Here is a 20,241-nt window from a genome sequence, read left to right as displayed (position 1 = left end):
GGAGCTACTACCACAGCTGGTACCCGCACATATGCACCACCTGTGTTCCTAGAAACTGGCCTTCCCAGCCCATCACAGCCAACACCGACACCAGCATGGAACGCTTGGGAGTCAAAGGTTTTTCTTGTCATTGCTACTGCTGTCATCCATGCCATAACCACTGTCCAGGGGCTCAAGAAGCTGCCCACCCACCTTGCTCACTGCTGGCACCTGAGCAAGTCACAGGAAGGCCAAATAATTAGTCTTCCTGGACCTGTTAACACTGCTGCCAGCATAACTGCCTTGAGGCTCAAAAGCAGGCATGCTAAGCTCACCACTGCCACCACTGGGATCCAATGACTGAACCTCTGGTGCCCCTATTCCCAGCAAAACTTTACCACAGCCTCTGCTAAAAACGATACCCTAAGCCACTGAGAAAGGTACAGACACCACTGATACTCTTTACAGCCAAAGAAATCATATAAAGACAGGCCGGGTATTGTGGCTCATGCCTGTAATCCCAGCACTTTGGGAGGCCAAGGCCAGTGGCTCGCTTGAGCCCAAGAGTTTGAGACCAGCCTGGGGAACATGGCAAAACCCTGACTCTACTAAAAACACACAAATTTGCTGGGCATAATGGTAGGCACCTGTAATCCCAGCTACTTGGGAGGCTGAGGCATGAGAATCGCTTGAACTCAGACGTGGAGGTTACAGTGAGCCGAGATAGTGCCACTACACTCCACCCTGAGCAGCAGAGCAAGATTCTATCTTAAAATTTATACCTATACAGAGTTTAAAGTCTGTGCTCTCCTCTCCTCAGCTGCCTTGGGACTGTGTAAGTGTATGTTTGGGAAGGGAGGGATAGGACGAGGACAGGCCAGTAGAGAGTCACCAGCAATGGCTAAAGGTCTCAGACCGTATTTTATACTCTTGACCCGGAGAGACTTCTCTGTTATTCTAATCACATTAAACTCAAGCATTTCCTTTCTTTCTTTTTTTTTTTTTTTGAGAAATCACATCGAACTTCCAAAATTATAAAGTTGAAAAGATGTAATAATTGACAATTGAAAACATGAAAGAGGATTAGCTATAAAAATAACTCAGGACAATGTATTTATCATGAACGGATGGTCTTGGTGGAAGAAAGTTTCATGCCCAGCCAGCACATTCTTCAATATCTGCTAAAAAAAAAAAGAGCAAAGGGAACTTAAAGACATCATAGACTTGGGAATTTCGTCTCACAGTGCATTAATTTCTGAAATCACATGTGGAAGAGAAGAAGTTGTTGCATATTAGACTAACTAGTTTTACTGAATGTTGTCTGTTTATTTAAAAATTAATACTCTTATCAAGGGCAAGTTGAAATACTGAAAGTTATTTACTAAACACCAAAGAATATTTTCAGTATATAAAAAGATTTTTAAAAACGTTGACACTTTTACTAAATCTGACACAAATTGAAAAGAAAAAGTAACTAGAAAATGAAAGAAGCGTCGAACAAGTATGCTAAGCACCCTCTGTTGCACCAACTGCTCGTGTTTGTTGTGTCTCCTCTTCTATTCTGCCTCCTCCATCTCCTTGCTGATTCCCCTTTTTGTCTATTTTAATTTCTCTCTCTACTCCTTTCTCAGGTCACCATCTGACATTCCTTTTGTGTCTTTTGATGTCCAATCTCACCCATACAACCTTCATTCTCTATTTTATCTTTACACATGGTTAATTGGGAATAAAGAGGGAAAACACTACTGGGAAGATACCTGAATCCTGGCGCAAACTATCATTATCATTGTTTTTCATGTTGATGCTCATGTGTCTCTGCTTTCTCGACAGACTATTTAATCAGCAGACAGATCAACAGGCCAAAATTTCCACCATAGTTGCAAATTTGAATGCGGATGAATGCATTAAAACACATTCAAGTCTTGCAATGAAAGGCATAATGTATGGTGGTATAATTGAGAGCAGTTACAGGGGAGAGTTAAAGGTCATTTTATACAATATCACTCCAGATTCTTTTGCTGTAAAACCGCAGATGTGGGTTGCTCAATTTTTAGTGGTACCTTGTCAACAATTTACCCCTGAGGATGTCTCTGCCCCAACAGAGGCTACATACAGAACTGGGGGATTCAGATGCACTGGTACAGGTAGTTTAAATCCTGGAGCCAAAATATGAGTACAGCATCCATCACATCCTACTCCTATGGCTGGTGAACTTGTAGCTATGGGAGCAGAAACTGAAGGCATAGTACAGTTTCCTAAAGATGAAAAACAATATTATGTTCCCCTGTTTTGGTTATTACAGAGAATAACCTGTTTACTAATGGTCAGTACCTGTGTCTCTGTGTCTGATGCCAAGAATAAATTCATCATCTTCGTAGCCACCACTGCAACGGAAGCCAACTGCAGTCAATGTTGGCTATGCATGGAATTGCAAGAGGCCACCAAAAATGGGCTACGTTGGAGAATCGTCCCTGTACCTTACTGCATACCGAATGTTGTGTGTATATCCCTGACAAATCTCACACTGTGACTCTCCTTGCACAGCCATGGTGGGTGTGGTTTTTATTAACTATGCTTTTAATTCTCCTGTGCTTACCCTGAATCTGTAATCTGTATAAACTATGCTTTCCCCAAGTATCTGTAAGGGCATTTTCCTACAATTGAGTATCAAATTGAAGCCAAATTTGGAAGAAAAGTTAAATATTAAATTTTATCTCAATTGAACATGGACACAAACAATGGTAACCAAGTCCCGGAACAGGTTCTGTGAGTTTCTTCAGGCATTCATCCAGCAGTATTTCAGAGAAATTTCTATTTTAATCTGTTCCTGTATGTTAGTTATTGAAAAACAACAGACAATCGCCAAAAAAAGTTGACATTTTTGTGGTTTTTGAGCCCAGTAGTGAAGAGTCCTCGTTAGTCGGCCTTATGCCAAAGAACTCTTTACAAAAAGAGCTAGGGTCCCAGATGGCACTAGAGCTTCCTGAGACCTCTCCCCATCTGTGCAGGGATGAGGGGCCAACTCTGTAGCCCAGGCTGTTGCTTCCCGGTCTGTTGATGAATCCTCCATAGTCTGGTGAGTGTAGTGTCTGACTCTGGAGCCCAGGCTCTTGCTTCTCTGTCTGGTGATGCTTCCTCCATACTATGTAGTCTGCTGTGTGTAAATATATATATATATATGTACACAAATATACACATATATATAAAATATATATATTTATACATATAAATATAAATAAATACATATATTTATACATATAACTGTAAATAAAAATAATTATATAATTATGTACATAATTCTTTAAATAAATAAATGTAAATACATATATAATTATATATATGTTATATGTATATATATCTTTCCCTTCTCCCCTTCTCATATCAATTTGCTTATCATATCATTTACTTATTATATCTGTATTGCCATATAATTGGGACAAAATCTGTTTACCCTTAAAAGTATTGTGTGTGCCTTTTCTTCTTCCTCATGCATCTCCCATGCAGAACACACGCCTGACAAATTTTCATATTTTTAGTGGAGATTGGGTTTAGCCATGTTGGCCAGGCTGATCTCAAACTCCTGACCTCAGGTGATCCTTCCATCTCGGCATCCCAAAGTGCTGAGATTACAGGTGTGAAACACCCCGCCAGGAGGAGGCATTTCTATAAAGAAAACATACAAATGGTAAACAGGCATATAAATGTTGCTAAACATCATTAAACCTCAGAGAAATGCAAATCAGAACTACAATAAGATATTATCTCACCCCAGTTAAAATGTCTTATATCCCAAAGACAGACAATAACAAGTGCTGACGAGGATGTGGAGAAAACTTTAGTGTACTCTTGGTGGGAATGTAAATTAGTATAACCACTATAAAAAACTTTGGACTTTCCTCAGAAAGCTAAAAATTGAGCTGCCCCAGCTACAATGCAACCCAACAATCCCAGTGGTGGGCATTGACCCAAAAGAAAGAAAATTGGCTTGTTGCTGCACTGTTTACAATAGCTATGATTTGAAAGCAAACTGTCTACAAATGAATGAATGTATAAAAAAAGTAGTACATATATACATTGGAGTAGTATTCAGCCATAAAAATGAGATTTTGTCTTTTACGACAACATGGATAAAAGAGAAGAGTATGTTAAGTGAAATAAACCAGGCACAGAAAGATAAACACTGTGTGTTCTCACTTATTCGTGGGATGGAAGAATTTATACAACTGAATTCACGGACATAGCAGAAGGGTGGTTTTCAGAGGCTAAGAAAGACAGTGGAGGCTGGGGGAAAGGTAGGGACTGTTAACGTGTACAAAAAAACAGAATAAATAAGACCTATTATTTGATAGCACAACGAGATGACTCTGGTCAATAATAATGTAATTGTACATTTTAAACTAGCTAAGAAAGAATAATCACATTTTAACCCAAAGAATAAATGCTCAAGTGGGTGGGTATCCCATTCTCTATGATGCGATTATTATGCATTGCAAGACCGCATCAAAACATCTCATGAACCCCATAAGTATATACACCTACAATGTATCCTCAAAAATTACAAATTAAATGAAATAAATAAAATAAAACTATTTAAAAATAAAATATCATAACATTAACTAGGCCCAGAAATATGAGATTTTAATGAAATAAAAATGCCTATATAATAATCAAAAAGTGAGAAGAAAGTCACACTTTACTCCTATTTTTGTTTCTAACCTATCTTTTATCCAGTTTCAAGTTGTAGAACTTTCTTTTTTCATTTCTAATTAAGTTTTATTTTATTTTCATGTTTTTATTATACTTTAACTTTTACGGTACATGCGCACAACATGCAGGTTTGTTACATATGTATACATGTGCCATGTTGGTGTGCTGCACCCAGTAACTCGCCATTTAACATTAGGTATATCTCCAAATGCTATCCGTCCCCCCTCACCCCACCCCGCAACAGGCCCCGGAGTGTGATGTTCCCCTTCTTCTGTCCATATGTTCTCTTTGGTCAATTCCCACCTATGAGCGAGAACATGCAGTGTTTGGTGTTTGGTGCTTGTGATAGTTTGCTGAGAATGATGGTTTCCAGCTTCATCCATGTCCCTACAAAGGACATGAACTCTTCATTTTTTATGGCTGCATTGTATTCCATGGTGTATATGTGCCACATTTTCTTAATCCAGTCTATCATTGTTGGACATTTGGGTTTGTTCCAAGTCTTTGCAATTGTGAACAGTGCCGCAATAAACATACTTGTGCTTGTGCCTTTATAGCAGCATGATTTATACTCCCTTGGGTGTATACCCAGTAATGGGATGGCTGGGTCAAATGGTATTTCTAGTTCTAGAGCCCTGAGGAATCGCCACACTGACTTCCACAATGGTTGAATTCGTTTTACACCAACAGTGTAAAAGTGTTTCTATTTCTCCACATCCTCTCCAGCACCTGTTGTTTCCTGATTTTTTAATGATCGCCATTCTAACTGGTGTGAGATGGTATCTCATTGTGGTTTTGATTTGCATTTCTCTGATGGCCAGTGATGATGAGCATTTTTTCATGTGTCTTTTTGCTGCATAAATGTCTTCTTTTGAGAAGTGTCTTCATATCCTTCACCCACTTTTTGATGGGGTTCTTTGTTTTTTTCTTGTTAATTTGTTTGAGTTCATTGTAGATTCTGGATATTAGCCGTTCATCAGATGAGTAGATGGCAAAAATTTTCTCCCATCCTGTAGGTTGCCTGTTCAGTCTGATGGTAGTTTCTTTTGCTGTGCAGAAGCTCTTTAGTTTAATTAGATCCCATTTGTCAATTGTGGCTTTTGTTGCCATTGCTTTTGGTGTTCTAGACATGAAGTCCTTCCCCATGCCTATGTCCTGAATGGTATTGCCTAGGTTTTCTTCTAGGGTTTTTATAGTTTTAGGTCTAACATTTAAGTCTTGAATCCATCTTGAATTAATTTTTGTATAACGTGTAAGGAAGAGATCCAGTTTCAGCTTTCTACATATGGCTAGCCAGTTTTCCCAGCACCATTTATTAACTAGGGAATCATTTCCCCATTTCTTGTGTTTGTCAGCTTTGTGAAAGATCAGATGGTTGTAGATATGTGGCATTATTTCTCAGGGCTCTGTTCTGTTCCATTGGTCTATATCTCTGTTTTGGTACCGGTACCATGCTCTTTTGGTTACTGTAGCCTTGTAGTATAGTTTGATGTCAGGTAGCATGATGGCTCCAGCTTTGTTCTTTTGGCTTAGGATTGACTTGGCAATGCGGGCTCTTTTTTGGTTCCATATGAACTTTAAAGTAGTTTTTTCCAATTCTGTGAAGAAAGTCTTTGGTAGCTTGATGGGGTTGGCATTGAATCTACAAATTACCTTGGACAGTATGGCCATTTTCACGATATTGATTCTTCCTACCCATGAGCATGGAATGTTCTTCCATTTGTTTGTATCCTCTTTTATTTCCTTGAGCAGTGGTTTGTAGTTCTCCTTGAAGAGGTCCTTCACATCCCTTGTAAGTCAGATTCCTAGGTATTTTATTCTCTTTGAAGCAATTGTGAATAGGAGTTCACTCACGATTTGGCTCTCTGTTTGTCTGTTATTGGTGTATAAGAATGCTTGTGATTTTTGCACATTGATTTTGTATCCTGAGACTTTGCTGAAGTTGCCTATCAGCTTTAGGAGATTTTGGGCTGAGATGATGAGGTTTTCTAGATATACAATCATGTCATCTGCAAACAGGGACAATTTGACTTCCTCTTTTCCTAATTGAATACCCTTTATTTCCTTCTCCTTCCTGATTGCCCTGGCCAGAACTTCCAACATTATGTTGAATAGGAGTGGTGAGAGAGGGCATCCCTGTCTTGTGCCTGTTTTCAAAGGGAATGCTTCCAGCTTTTGCCCATTTAGTATGATATTGGCTATGGCTTCGTCAGAGATAGCTCCTATTACTTTGAGATATGTCTCACCAATTCCTAATTTTTTGAGAGTTTTTTGCATGAAGAGTTGTTGAATTTTGTCAAAGGCCTTTTCTGCATCTGTTGAGATAATCACATGGTTTTTTGTCATTGGTTCTGTTTATAAGGTGGATTACGTTGATTGATTTTTGTATGTTGAACCAGCCTTGCATCCCAGGGATGAAGCCCACTTGATCTTGGTGGATAAGCTTTTTGATATCCTGCTGGATTCGGTTTGCCAGTATTTTATTGAGGATTTTTGCATAGATCTTCATCGGAGATATTGGTCTAAAATTCTGCTTTTTGGTTGTGTCTCTGCCAGGCTTTGGTATCAGGATGATGCTGGCCTCATAAAATGAGTTAGGGAGGATTCCCTCTTTTTCTATTGATTGGAATACTTTCAGAAGGAAAGGTACCAGCTCCTCCTTGTACCTCTGGTAGATTTTGTCTGTGAATCCATCTGGTACTGGACTTTCTCTGGTTCGAAAGCTATTAATTATTGCCTCAATTTCAGAGCCTGTTATTGGTCTATTCAGAGATTCAAATTCTTCCTGGTTTAGTCTTGGGAGGATGTATGTGTCGAGGAATTTATCCATTTCTTGTAGATTTTCTAGTTTATTTGCATAGAGTTGTTTATAGTATTCGCTGATGGTAGTTTGTATTTCTGTGGGATTATGTGGTCATATCTCCTTGGGTTTAATAAACAGATAAAATCAAACAGTCAACTAATCAAATAAAAACAAATTTTATTCATTTGAGAATGTGTTTTCCAGAGCAAACTTATATATTACTTTTTAACTTCATAATTTGTATTTTATAAGAACATAACTAATTCAAGTTAATCTTCTCTAATTTTTAATTCAATTGAATTATTATCAGGATCACTACATTTAAATAAAAATTACCTGAATTTTTCACATCATAATTTACAGATTCTGCTTCTACAAATTGTCCATAGGGACCATTATTTCTACACGGTCAACTTTCCTGGGTTAAGTTGTGGATATCCAAATGTTTTTTAGAATAATGTTTTCTTATATCAGTTTTTAGTCAATGATATATTGCACCGTGTTTAATTTTAAGCATTATCAGTTTTCTTTCTTGTGCATTATTTTCATTAGACTTCCACAGGTTTGTGCATACACACACATGCATGCACACACACACAAACTTCTCAGGCTAAAGGTCATAAGAGGAGTTAACACTGATGGAGTGATGAGAAGAAAAAAGATAGAGGATAGGGGCAGCTTTGTCATGGGGTAGAAGCACCCCATCTTCTGGTAACATGCCCAGGACCCATAACATGGGGAGGGGAAGGCAATAGGCTGATGGCTTGGGAGGCTCAAGGCTTCAATGGATCTGACTGGGCTGCAGCCAACACCAGGATAGCTTTCCAAGGACAAAACCTTACTTTCTCCATTCATTAATCTGCATAATTAAAATGATAAGGAATCCCCCTACACCCAATATAGAGAGGAATACAGTAGTGAAACCTTCAATTTTTCTCTGTATAAATTGACATAATTGAACTGGGCGACCCCTAAATTTGAAAGGCTTAAAGAAGTGGGTTGACCTTGCTGTCTATCAATTACCACTGTACTCTCAGAACTTTGGAAATTGCTCTGTATCCTCCGAAGGTCTTTCAGAGCAGAAAGTGGCCTAGGGGTGTGCGGGACTGAGCATTCAGGCTGGTGTAGAATGTGACAGATCCTCAGACCACTGCTCTGGGATCCAAGGAGAAGACCTTCTCGGTCAGAGCTTTGGGGATCTTTTTTTTGGAGGGGGCGATGTTTCTTGAAAGTGGAGACAGAATCGGTTTCCAGGGCTCCCTCATTTGCCCTCCTGTTTCATAGTATTTCTTTTTTCTTTCTTTCTTTCTTTTTCTTTCTTTCTTCTTTCTTTCTTTCCTTCTTTTTCTTTCTCTTTCTTTCTTTCTCCTTCCTTTCTTTTCTTTCTTCCTTTCGTTCTTTCTTCTTTCTTTCTCTTTCTTTTGTTCTTCTTCCTTCATTCCTTCCTTCCTTTTCTTTCTTTCCTTCTTTCTCTTTCTTTCTCCTTCCTTCCTCCCTCCCTTTCATTTCTTTCTTTCGTTGTTTTCTTTTTTCTTTCTTTCTTCTTTCTTTCTTTCTTTCTTTCTTCTTTCTTTCTTTCTTTCTTTCATCTTTCTTTCTTTATCAGAGTCTCTCTCTTCTCGCTCTTTCACGGGACTGGAGTGGAGTGGCACGATCTCGGCTCACTGCAACCTCCACCTCCCGGGTTCAAGTGATTCTCCTGCCTCAGCCTCCTGAGTAGGTGGGACTATAAGGGCGTGCCACCAAGCCTGGCTAATTTTTGTATTATTAGTAGAGATGGGGTTTCGCCATGTTGTCCAGGATGGTCTCGATCTCTTGACCTCGTGATCCGCTTGCATCAGCCTCTGAAAACAACTGAGATTATAGGTGTGAGCCACCATGCAAAGCCTACAGTTTATTTTTCTTTGCTTGTTAAAATGTTTTAGTCAGTTAAAATTTACATAATATAGAGTTCTATATACTAACTAATATAAAGTGTAAAATTCAGTGTTTTTCAGTTTATTTACAATGCTATGCAACTGTCACCCCTATCAAATTTCAAAATAGTTTCATCACTCTTTCACCAAAAAAACTCCATATCCATTAAGCAGTAATTTATCATTCATCCACCGAATTTCCTTGGTAACCACTAATTGACTTTCTATCTCTAGTACTCTCTTTCTTTCTTTCTTTCCTTTTTTTTTTTTTTTTTTGGTGTCTCACTCTGTCACCCATGCTAGAGTGCAGTGGCACGATCTCGGCTCGCTGCAAGCTCCACCTCCCTGGTTCACGCCATTCTCCTGCTTCAGCCTCCAGGGTAGCTGGGACTACAGATGCCCGTCAGCACGCCCAGCTATTTTTCTTTTTATTTTTAGTAGAGACGGGGTTTCACCATGTTAGCCAGCATGGTCTCGATCTCCTGACGTCGTGATCTGCCTGCTTCGGCCACCCAAAGTGCTGGGATTACAGGCGTGAGCCATCACACCCGGCTTCTATTTCTAGTTTTCTATTCTAGTCACTTTATAGAAATATAATAATATAATATGTGACCTTTTCTCTTTGGCTTTTCTCATTGAGCATGTTTTCATTATTTATCCATGTTGTGGCACATATCAGTTCTGTATTTATTTTTATGGCTAGCTAATACTCCATTGTATAAATAATATTCTATTGGCTGGGGACGATGGCTCACACCTAAAAACTCAGTATTTTGGGAGGCTGAGGCTGGTGGATTACCTGAGGTCAGGAGTTCTAGACCAACCTGGATGACATGGTGAAACACTGTGTCTACTAAAAATACAAAAATTAGCCAGGCATGGTTCCTGAAAGCCCAACTGCTCAGGAGGCTGAGGCCAGGGAATCTCTTGAACCCAGGAGGTGGAGGTTACAGTGAGCTGAGATCATGCCACTGCACTCCAGCGTGGGTGACAGAGCAAGACTGTCTCAAAATAAAAGAAAGAAAATGAGAGGAAATATGTGCAAACTACACAGCTGACAAGCGATTGATAAGCAGAATACAGAAGAAACAAAAAACTAAATAAAAAATTAGTTTAACTTTAAAATGGGCAAAAATCTTCAGAGACATTTCTGGAAAATATAAGGGGCATAAACATAGAACCTAAAAGTTAGTGAAGAATTATGAAAAAACTGAAGGATACAGAAAAAATAATTTCAGACTCTTCACATTAAAATTTAATTAGAGGGGGGGTGGAGCCAAGATGGCCGAATAGGAAAAGCCTTAGTCTAGAACTCCCAGCATCAGCAATGCAGAACACAGGTGATTTCTGCATTTCCAACTGAGGTACCAGGCTCATCTCACTGGGGAGTGTCAGAAAGTGGGTGCAGGACAGTGGGTGCAGCACACCCCATGTGAGCCAAAGCATGGTGAGGCATCGCCTCACCCAGGAAGTGCAAGGGGTCAGGGAATGCCCTTTCCTAGTCAAAGAAAGGGGTGACAGACGGCACCTGGAAAATCGGGTCACTCCCACCCCAACACTGTACTGTTCCAAAGGTCTTAGCAAACGGCACACCAGGAGATTATATCCTGCACATGGCTCAGAGGGTCCTACGCCCACAGAGCCTCAATCATTGCTAGCACAGCAGTCTGAGATCAAACTGCAAGGCAACAACAAGGCTGGGGGAGGGGTGCCCGCCATTGCCGTGGCTTGAGTAGGTAAACAAAGCAGCCAGGAAGCTGTAACTGGGTGGAGCCAACTGCAACTCAAGGAAGCCTGCCTGACTCTGTAGACTCCACCTCTGGGAGCAGGGAATAGCCAAACAAATGGCAGCAGAATCCTCTGCAGACTTATATGTCCCTGTCTGACAGCTTTGAAGAGAGTGGTGGTTATCCCAGCATACAGCTGGAGATCTGAGAACAGACAGACTGCCTCCTCAAGTGGGTCCCTGACCCCCGAGTAGCCTAACTGGGAAGCATCCCCAGTAGGGGCAGACTGACACCTCACACGGCCGGGTACTCCTCTGAGACAAAATTTCCAGAGGAACAATCAGGCAGCAATATTTGCTTTTCACCAATATCCGCTGTTCTGCAGCCTCCACTGCTGATACCCAGGCAAACAGGGTCTGGAGTGGACCTCCAGCAAACTCCAACAGACCTGCAGCTGAGGGTTCTGACTGTTAGAAGGAAAACTAACAAACAGAAAGTACATCCACAACAAAATCCCATCTGTACATCACAATCATCAAAGACCAAAGGAGAGAAAACTACAAAGATGGGGAAAAAACAGAGCAGAAAAATGGAAAATTCTAAAAATCAGAGCACCTCTCCGCCTCCAAAGGAACAGAGCTCCTCACCAGCAATGGAACAAAGCTGGACAGAGAAAGACTTTGACGAATTGAGAGAAGAAGGCTTCAGACGATCAAACTACTCCGAGCTAAAGGAGGAAGTTCGAACCCATGCCAAGGAAGTGAAAAACCTTTAAAAAAATTAGATGAATAGCTAACTAGAATAACCAATGCAGAGAAGTTCGTAAAGGACCTGATGGAGCTGAAAACCAATGTACGAGAAGTACCTGATGAATGCACAAGCCTCAGTAGCCAATTCGATGAACTGGAAGAAAGGGTGTCAGTGATGGAAGATCAAATGAATGAAATGAAATGAAATGAGAAAAGAAGTTTAGAGAGAAAAGAATAAAAAGAAATGAACAAAACCTCCAAGAAATATGGGACTGTGTGAAAAGACCAAATCTACATCTGATTGGTGTACCTGAAAGTGATGAGGAGAATGGAAGCAAGTTGGAAAACACTCTGAAGGATATTATCCATGAGAACTTCCCCAATCTAGCAAGGGAGGGTGACATTCAAATTCAGGAAATACAGAGAACACCACAAAGATAATCCTCGAGAAGAGCAACTCCAAGACACATAATTGTCAGATTAACAAAAGTTGAAATGAAGGAAAAAATGTTAAGGGCAGCCAGAGAGAAAGGTCGGGTTACCCACAAAGGGAAGCCCATCAGACTAACAGCTGGTCTCTCGGCAGAAAGTCTACAAGCCAGAAGAGTGGGGGACAATATTCAACATTCTTAAAGAAAAGAATTTTCAATCCAGAATTTCATATTCAGTCAAACTAAGCTTCATAAGTGAAGGAGAAATAAAATCCTTTACAGACAAGCAAACGATGAGAGATTTTGTCACCACCAGGCCTGCCCTAAAAGAGCTCCTGAAGGAAGCACTAAACACGGAAAGGAACAACCGGTACCAGCCACTGCAAAAACATGCCAAGTTGTAAAGACCATGGAGGCTAGGAAGAAACTGCATCAACTAACGAGCAAAATAACCAGCTAACATCATAATGACAGGATCAAATGCACACATAACAATATTAACCTTAAAAGTAAATGGACTAAATGCTCCAATTAAAAGACACAGACTGGCAAATTGGATAAAGAGTCAAGACCCATCAGTGTTCTGTATTCAGGAAACGCATCTCACGTGCAGAGACACACATAGATTCAAAATAAAGGGATGGAGGAAGATCTACCAAGCAAATGGAAAACAGAAAAAGGCAGGGGTTACAATCCTAGTCTCTGATAAAACAGACTTTAAAACAATAAAGATCAAAAGAGACAAAGAAGTCCATTACATAATGATAAAGGGATCAATGCAATAAGAAGAGCTAATTATCTCGAATATATATGCAACCAATATAGGAGCACACAGATTCATAAAGCAAGTCCTTAGAGACCTAGAAAGAGACTTAGACTCCCACACAATAATAATGGGAGATTTTAACACCCCATTGTCAACATTAGACATATCAACGAGACAGATAGTTAACAAGGATATCCAGGAATTGAACTCAGCTCTGCACCAAGCAGACCTAATAGACATCTACAGAACTCTCCACCCCAAATCAACAGAATATACATTCCTCTCAGCACCACACCGCACTTATTCCAAAATTGACCACATATTTGGAAGTAAAGCACTCCTCAGCAAATTGTAAAAGAACAGAAATTATAAAAACCTCTCTCTCAGACCACACTGCAATCAAACTAGAACTCAGGATTAAGAAACTCACTCAAAACCGCTCAACTACATGGAAACTGAACAACCTGCTCCTGAATGACTACTGGGTACATAACGAAATGAAGGCAGAAATAAAGATGTTCTTTGAAAGCAACGAGAACAAAGACACAACATACCAGAATCTATGGGACACATTCAAAGCAGCGTTTAGAGGGAAATTTATAGCACTAAAGGCCCACAAGAGAAAGCAGAGAAGATCTAAAATTGACACCCTAACATCACAATTAAAAGAACTAGAGAAGCAAGAGCAAACACATTCAAAAGCTAGCAGAAGGCAAGAAATAACTAAGATCAGAGCAGAACTGAAAGAAATAGAGACATAAAAAACCCTTCAAAAAATCAATGAATACAGGAGCTGGTTTTTGAAACGATCAACAAAATTGATAGACTGCTAGCAAGACTAGTAAAGAAGAAAAGAGAGAAGAATCAAATAGACGCAATAAAAACTGATAATTTATGTGGCTCAAGTTCTCTAATATAACATAGTACGGTCAAAATGGAAGGGTAAAAATTGCAAGACCACCTTAACGTTTGTCATCTTAAGTGTACTATAAAATTCCTTTTAAATTAATTCAGTGAATAGGTTTTTAAGTGCATGTTTTAGGTTATGCTGAAATGTCAAATACCACCACATCCCTAATTTGCAGTAGATTAACAGCACTTTTTAGCACACATCACAGAGTTGTTCGGTGGCCAAATTGAAAAGGCACCTCCTCTCCATGTGGTCATTCAGAAACTCAAATTTCTTTCATTATTTGTCTTCATCATCCATGAGTCGTGGTTGTCGTTTGTGTTCAGTCCCCTGAAAAGAAAGTACTTTAAGAAATGCATGTGGGAATACTTGATGGACTCATCTTAATGTGACTCACATCCATCTCACTCTACAACCATTAACAATAACTGGTCACGTTTCCACATCTAATGCAAAAGAGGCTAAGAAATGTAATTCTGCTGTGTCCCTAATAAATGGGAGAATAGAATTTGTTTTTTCTAGCTCCGTAAAAAATTTCATTGGCAGTTTGATGGAAATAGTATTAAATCTGTAAATTGCTTTGTGAAGTATAGCCATTTTAGTCATATTGGATCTTCCTATCCATGAGCATGGGATGATTTTCCATTTGTTTGTATCTTCTCTGACTTCTTTGAGCCGTGTTTTGTAATTCTCATTGTAGAGCTCTTTCACCTCCCTGGTGAGCTGCATTTCCAGATATTTTGTTATTTTAGTGGCAATTGTGAATGGGATGGCCTTCTGATTTTGCTGTCAGTGTGGCTATCGTTGGTGTAGAGAAATGTTAGTGATCTTTGCCCATTGATTTAGTATCTTGAAACTTTGCTGAAGCTGTTTGTTAACTAAAGAAGCTTTGTCGCTGAAACTACAGGGTTTTCTAGATAGAGAATTATGTTATCTGCAAACAGAAATAGTTTGGCTTTCTCTCTTCCTATTTGGATGTTCTTCGGATTTCTTTCTCTAGCCTGATTGCTCTGGTCAGTACTTTCAATACTAAGTTGAATAGAAATGGCGAGAGAGGGCATTCTTGCCTTCTACTGGTTTTCAAAAATAATGTTCCCGGCTTTTGCCCATTCAACAGATTGTTGGCTGTGGGATTGTTATAGACGGCTTTTATTATTTTCTGCGTCTATTGAGATAATCATTTTTTTTTGTTTTTACTTCCGTTTATGTAATGTATTACATTTATTGATTTGCACATGATGGACCAACCTTGCGTCCTAAGGAGGAAGACTACTTGATCATGACGGATTACCTGTTTGATGTGCTGCTGGATTTGCTTTGCAAATATTTTGTTGAGAACTTTTGTATTGATGTTCGTCAAGAACATTGGCCTGAAGTTTTCTTTCCTTTCTTTTTTTTTTGGACGGAGTCTCCTTCTGTTGCCCAGGCTGGAGTGGATTGCACTGGCGCGATCTCTGCTTCATGCAAGCTCCGCCTCCTGAGTTCACGCCATTCTCTTGCTTCAGCCTCCCAAGTAGCTGGGACTACAGGTGTCTGCTACCAAGCCCGGCTAATTTTTTGTGTTTTTGTTGTGTCTCTGCCATGTTTTAGTGTCAAGATGATGCTGTCCTCATAGAAGGAGTTGGGGAGAAAACCCTCCTCCTCAATTTTTGGGTATAGTTTCTGTAGGAATTGTACCAGCTCTTCTTTGTACATTTGGTAGAATTTGGCTGTAAGTCCATAAAGTCCAGGGCTTTTATTTTTTTGATTGGCAAGCTACTTATTACCTATTTAATATCAGAGCTTTTTACTGGTCTGTTCAGGAAATCATTGTCTTCCTGGCTTAATCTTGGGAGAGTGTGTATATCTAGGAATCTATCCATTTCTTTAAAGTTTTCTAGTTTGTGCGTATAAAGTTGTTCGTGTTAGTACTGTCCCCACGTAAATAAAAACAACTATTAGAAACCACTAAAGTTTAACACTTGTTTTTACATCTTTAATCAATTTTTATTTAATTTTTCTACTTGGAATGTGATAAAGATTCAACTTTACTGGTTTAAATGTGGACTTGTTTTCCCAGCATTTCTTGTGTAACAAACTGTCTTTACATAATGATTAAGGCACACTTTTAAAAAGACAATCAATAATTTATGCAAGGGTTTTTTGGAGTATCTATTTTATTTATTTGATCTCCACAATTGTTCTTATGCCACTATCAAACTGTTATAATTACAGTAGCTTTTTATGTTTTCAAATATAAAATTGTGAGCCACCTAATTTTGTCCTTCATTTCAAGATTATTCTGTACATTCAGAGGATGTTCAAATTCCAAATGAAGTTTTAAATGAGCTATTTTCTTTTTGGAGAAGAAAAGTTGGAAAAATGGAAACTTGGGATTACAGTACATCTGTACACTCCTTTGGGTAGTGGTATGTCATCTTAACTTCATTAAATCTTCCGGTTCAGGAACATGGAATTTGTTGCCAGTTATTTAAGTCCTTTTTAGTTTTTTTCATAAATATTCTGATCCTGTATTTTTTATTGTACAAGATATTTACCTCCTTATTAAATTTACTGGTAAGAATTATATTATTTTAATGTTGTTGCGAACAATTGTTTTCTTAATTTACTGTCCAAATTCTCATTGTATACGGAAATGCAGTTTATGTTTCTGTGTTGTAAAAATAATTATTTCATCTCTCAAATCTAGATTAGCAATTCATTCAGAATAAATATGCTGTATATATTAATAGTCATTTAACTTTTTCCAATAAGCTAACCAATTTCAATGTCTAAATATGTAAAAATGTTGAATTGTGTTAGATTTTCACTTACTCTCACCTGTTATTTATCTGTCAGAATTACATTACTGCGCACTAGAACTTTCATTTCTGGGGCCGTGCACGGAGGCTCATGCCTATATTCGTGCACTTTGTGAGGCCAAGGCAGGCGGACCACCTGAGATCAGGAGTTTGAGACCAGTCTGGCCAATATGGTAAAACCCCGCCTCTACTAAAAATACAAAAATAAGCTGAGCGTGGTCTTGGGAGCCTGTATTCCCAGCTACTTTGGAGGCTGACACTGGAGAATCACTTGACCAATCCCACAACACAAAACAACCGAGGTTAGTCTTCATGTCGAAAGTCTTCAATGGATTTCTTTTTATCACAGGATTGCTTAGTGCAACATTTCATGGAAAAGATGCATGCTACTGAGATGTAGTTCTCCACAAGTCTCTTAGATTTTGTTGTTTTGTTGTGTCTTACATCACATACCTGTCCTGTTCCAGGCTATTTTTCAAAGATTTTTGTACACAAATAACCTGGAAAAAGGGTAGTAGTTTTTCTCTTCAGGTGAATGGCAGATAAATTACTCAATCAATATAATAAAGACAATTTTTCTCTGTAACGCAAAGGTTGCACAGGTTTCCATGTAACCTACTTTAAAAAGATTGAGGTTTCTTAGTCTTGAGTCTGCTCAGCTGTGACACAAATCTTCCCCATGTACAATGTCCATCTGAGCCTTCTGAAATCCTTCTAAAAAATGTAGTATGGACAAGGAGAACTAATACAAATATGAGGCTTTTGCCTCCAGGTAAGCAGTAAATAGTAGGTATTTTTTTTCATACTTCAGTGTCTCATACCTTCTACCAGCATCGATGAAAATGGAAGGTTAATATGTTGGTTTACAAATACTATAAAATCTTAGATACTTCACAATTATTTAATTTTGGAGATGAGAATGGCATGCTGAGATAAACACAACTTTCTGAAAGGGGAAAAGGAACAAATACTTGAAGAGCTTGCAAGGGATATGAGAAGTTCCCCCAGGACCAACAGCAAATTCTCTCGGCCAAGTGGTTAGTTTGGTGAAACAAGAGATCAAGACTCTGCTGTCTTCTAATGATACTGATCCTTGAGAGGATTATAACAATGAAACTGAGAGCTTTGCATGTTCATTTTTCTCCTGCTGGAAAGATCAAGGAGCTCTTAAAGCTAATGTTGAGGCTTGGATGAGTCCAAAACACTAGAAGTTCATGTGGTTCAGCTGTGAGCAGCAAAAAGACTGCAAAAAGCCACATTAAGCAGGTCTTGTAAGTCTCTCCTTTACCCACATTGAGGAGCCCATTCCCTCTGCATTTCTAATTTTTGTCCTTTGTCTACAGCTAACTTCAGCAACTTTAAATATTAAACTACATAAGATTGGAGGTTTGGATGGGGGAACGCAAATGTATGTAGTTCCTTTGGATATATGTATCTAATTCACCATTCTGTGGAGTCCCTTAGGGTGCACAGGGAGATATAGGTGTTAGGGTGGCTGGAAGTGCTCACAAACCTATCATTCTATTAATCCAGTTGCTTCCGGATAATGGAAAGCATGGTAAGTCCACTGACACCCGTGAAGATGAGCACACTGCTACACTTTGGCTGTGAAGTGAGTTTCTTGGTCTGAGCAATGCTAAGTGGAATATCATAGGGATGGATGAGGGATTCTGTGAGTCCATGGAGGGTAGTTTTGGCAGAATTCCACCCAGGGAAAGCAAATTTGCATCCATAGTAAGAGCCTACTCCAGTGAGTACAAACTGTTGCCGCCTATATTATAAAAGTTATTCAACGTAATAAATTTACTACCAGTTGCCTGGTGGATCACCCTGGAAACGATGCCATATCAAAGACTCAGTGTAGATCTGTGCTGCTGTCAAATTAAACATTCAGAACTGACTGTAGCCAGACTGGCCTTTGGGATTCAAAGTTCATGTTGCTTAGCCCGTGCATTGCTTCTATTTCTGCTACTATATTCACCTTGTTAATAAGCCCATTGGGTGATGATGGGGGCGACAGGGAAGTAAGAATGACCCATACTCACGGAACAAGACATTCTGTCCACAACATTATCAAAATCCTGCTCTGATACGGCTACCCCTTAGCAGGGATTCATATAGAACAGACATATCTTTATGTAATTTACCCAGTGAGAGGTTTATCCACAAAAGTTTTTCTAATTATTTTGCCAGGAATTATGTAATCATGTTCCTTCCATGTCATTGGTCATGTAGCCAATTCAAGGGCCACAGCAGTGTTGTGGGAGTGAGTATCATAGTATCTCAAACTCCTGGTCTTAAGCAATCCTTGCCTCAACCTCTTAAGTAGCTGAGACTATAGGTGCACCCCACAACGCCTAGTTAATTTTGTGTCATTTTTAGTAGAGATTAGATTTTGCTGTGTTTTCCAGGCTGTTCTCACACTCCCCACCTCAAGCGATTCACCAAGCTTTGCCTGCAAAGTGCTTTGACTAGAGTCAAACCACCACACCCAGCACCTATAATTTGATATTTTAAACAATACTATGTAGTGAAAGCTATTACGAAGTTATCTAGGGAAAGAAAGCTCACTATCACAGCGTAAAATTGTATAGATATGTTGCGGGCATGTGTGTATACATGCTTGCTTGTGTGCATAGGTGCGTGTTTTCTGAGAAATGGTACCTTATTGCTACCAGGCTAGGATAGCATTCATGTTCTTCTGATGATGTCAAATATTGAAACTCCAGGTTTCATAGAACAAGATTCCTACCTGGTTCACTAGAGGGTGAACGACTGATTAATGGGTATTTTGGAAGAAACAACTGGCCTAGGGACAAGAAGAAGTGTGCAGATCATCTGTGTGAAACACGCTTTCTTCGGAGCACGCATTTCATGCACTTCATTCTACTGTGACAGATATTGCTACTCTGAGTTTGTGAGAGATTGAACCTAGGGTCTAATGTGAAACTCTGTAGACTAGACTTCTGTCTGAGGCAGCCCCTGCCTCTAACCGTAACCTGCGCCAAACTCCAATGGAGCATTCTTCTCAATGGATAAATGGAAATTCCGGATGATCTGATGGGCAGAGAGTGCGACTGTTTTTTTCAGGAGCTCTGGTTGAATCGTTTTGGGGACTTTGTGGGAAGATGCTCTGCACCCAGAAATGTTGTCCAACGGGAATCATGAGAAAATGGGCGACCCCGTGTGCCTCCGTCCCCTCCCACTTCCTCACCCACCCCTTCATCAGGGATCCCACGTATTCCAGGATGACACGTGTTTTAGTTGTCTTTGGGCGACAACTAGCGGCAACCATTATTGAAAATGTAAGCTGTAGAGAACAAAAAAACTCTGGTCGCCTGTGCACAGCTCACTCACTGCAACGTTGAATCCTGGGCTTAAGCAATCCTCCTGCCTCAGCTTCCTGAGTAGCTGAAAATATAGGCATGTGCCACAATGCTGGGCAATATTTT

The sequence above is a fragment of the Pan paniscus genome, chromosome 17 (assembly GCF_029289425.2).
Source record: "Pan paniscus chromosome 17, NHGRI_mPanPan1-v2.0_pri, whole genome shotgun sequence".
In the NCBI taxonomy this organism is placed as follows: domain Eukaryota; kingdom Metazoa; phylum Chordata; class Mammalia; order Primates; family Hominidae; genus Pan; species Pan paniscus.
This window is presented reverse-complemented; position numbering follows the sequence as displayed.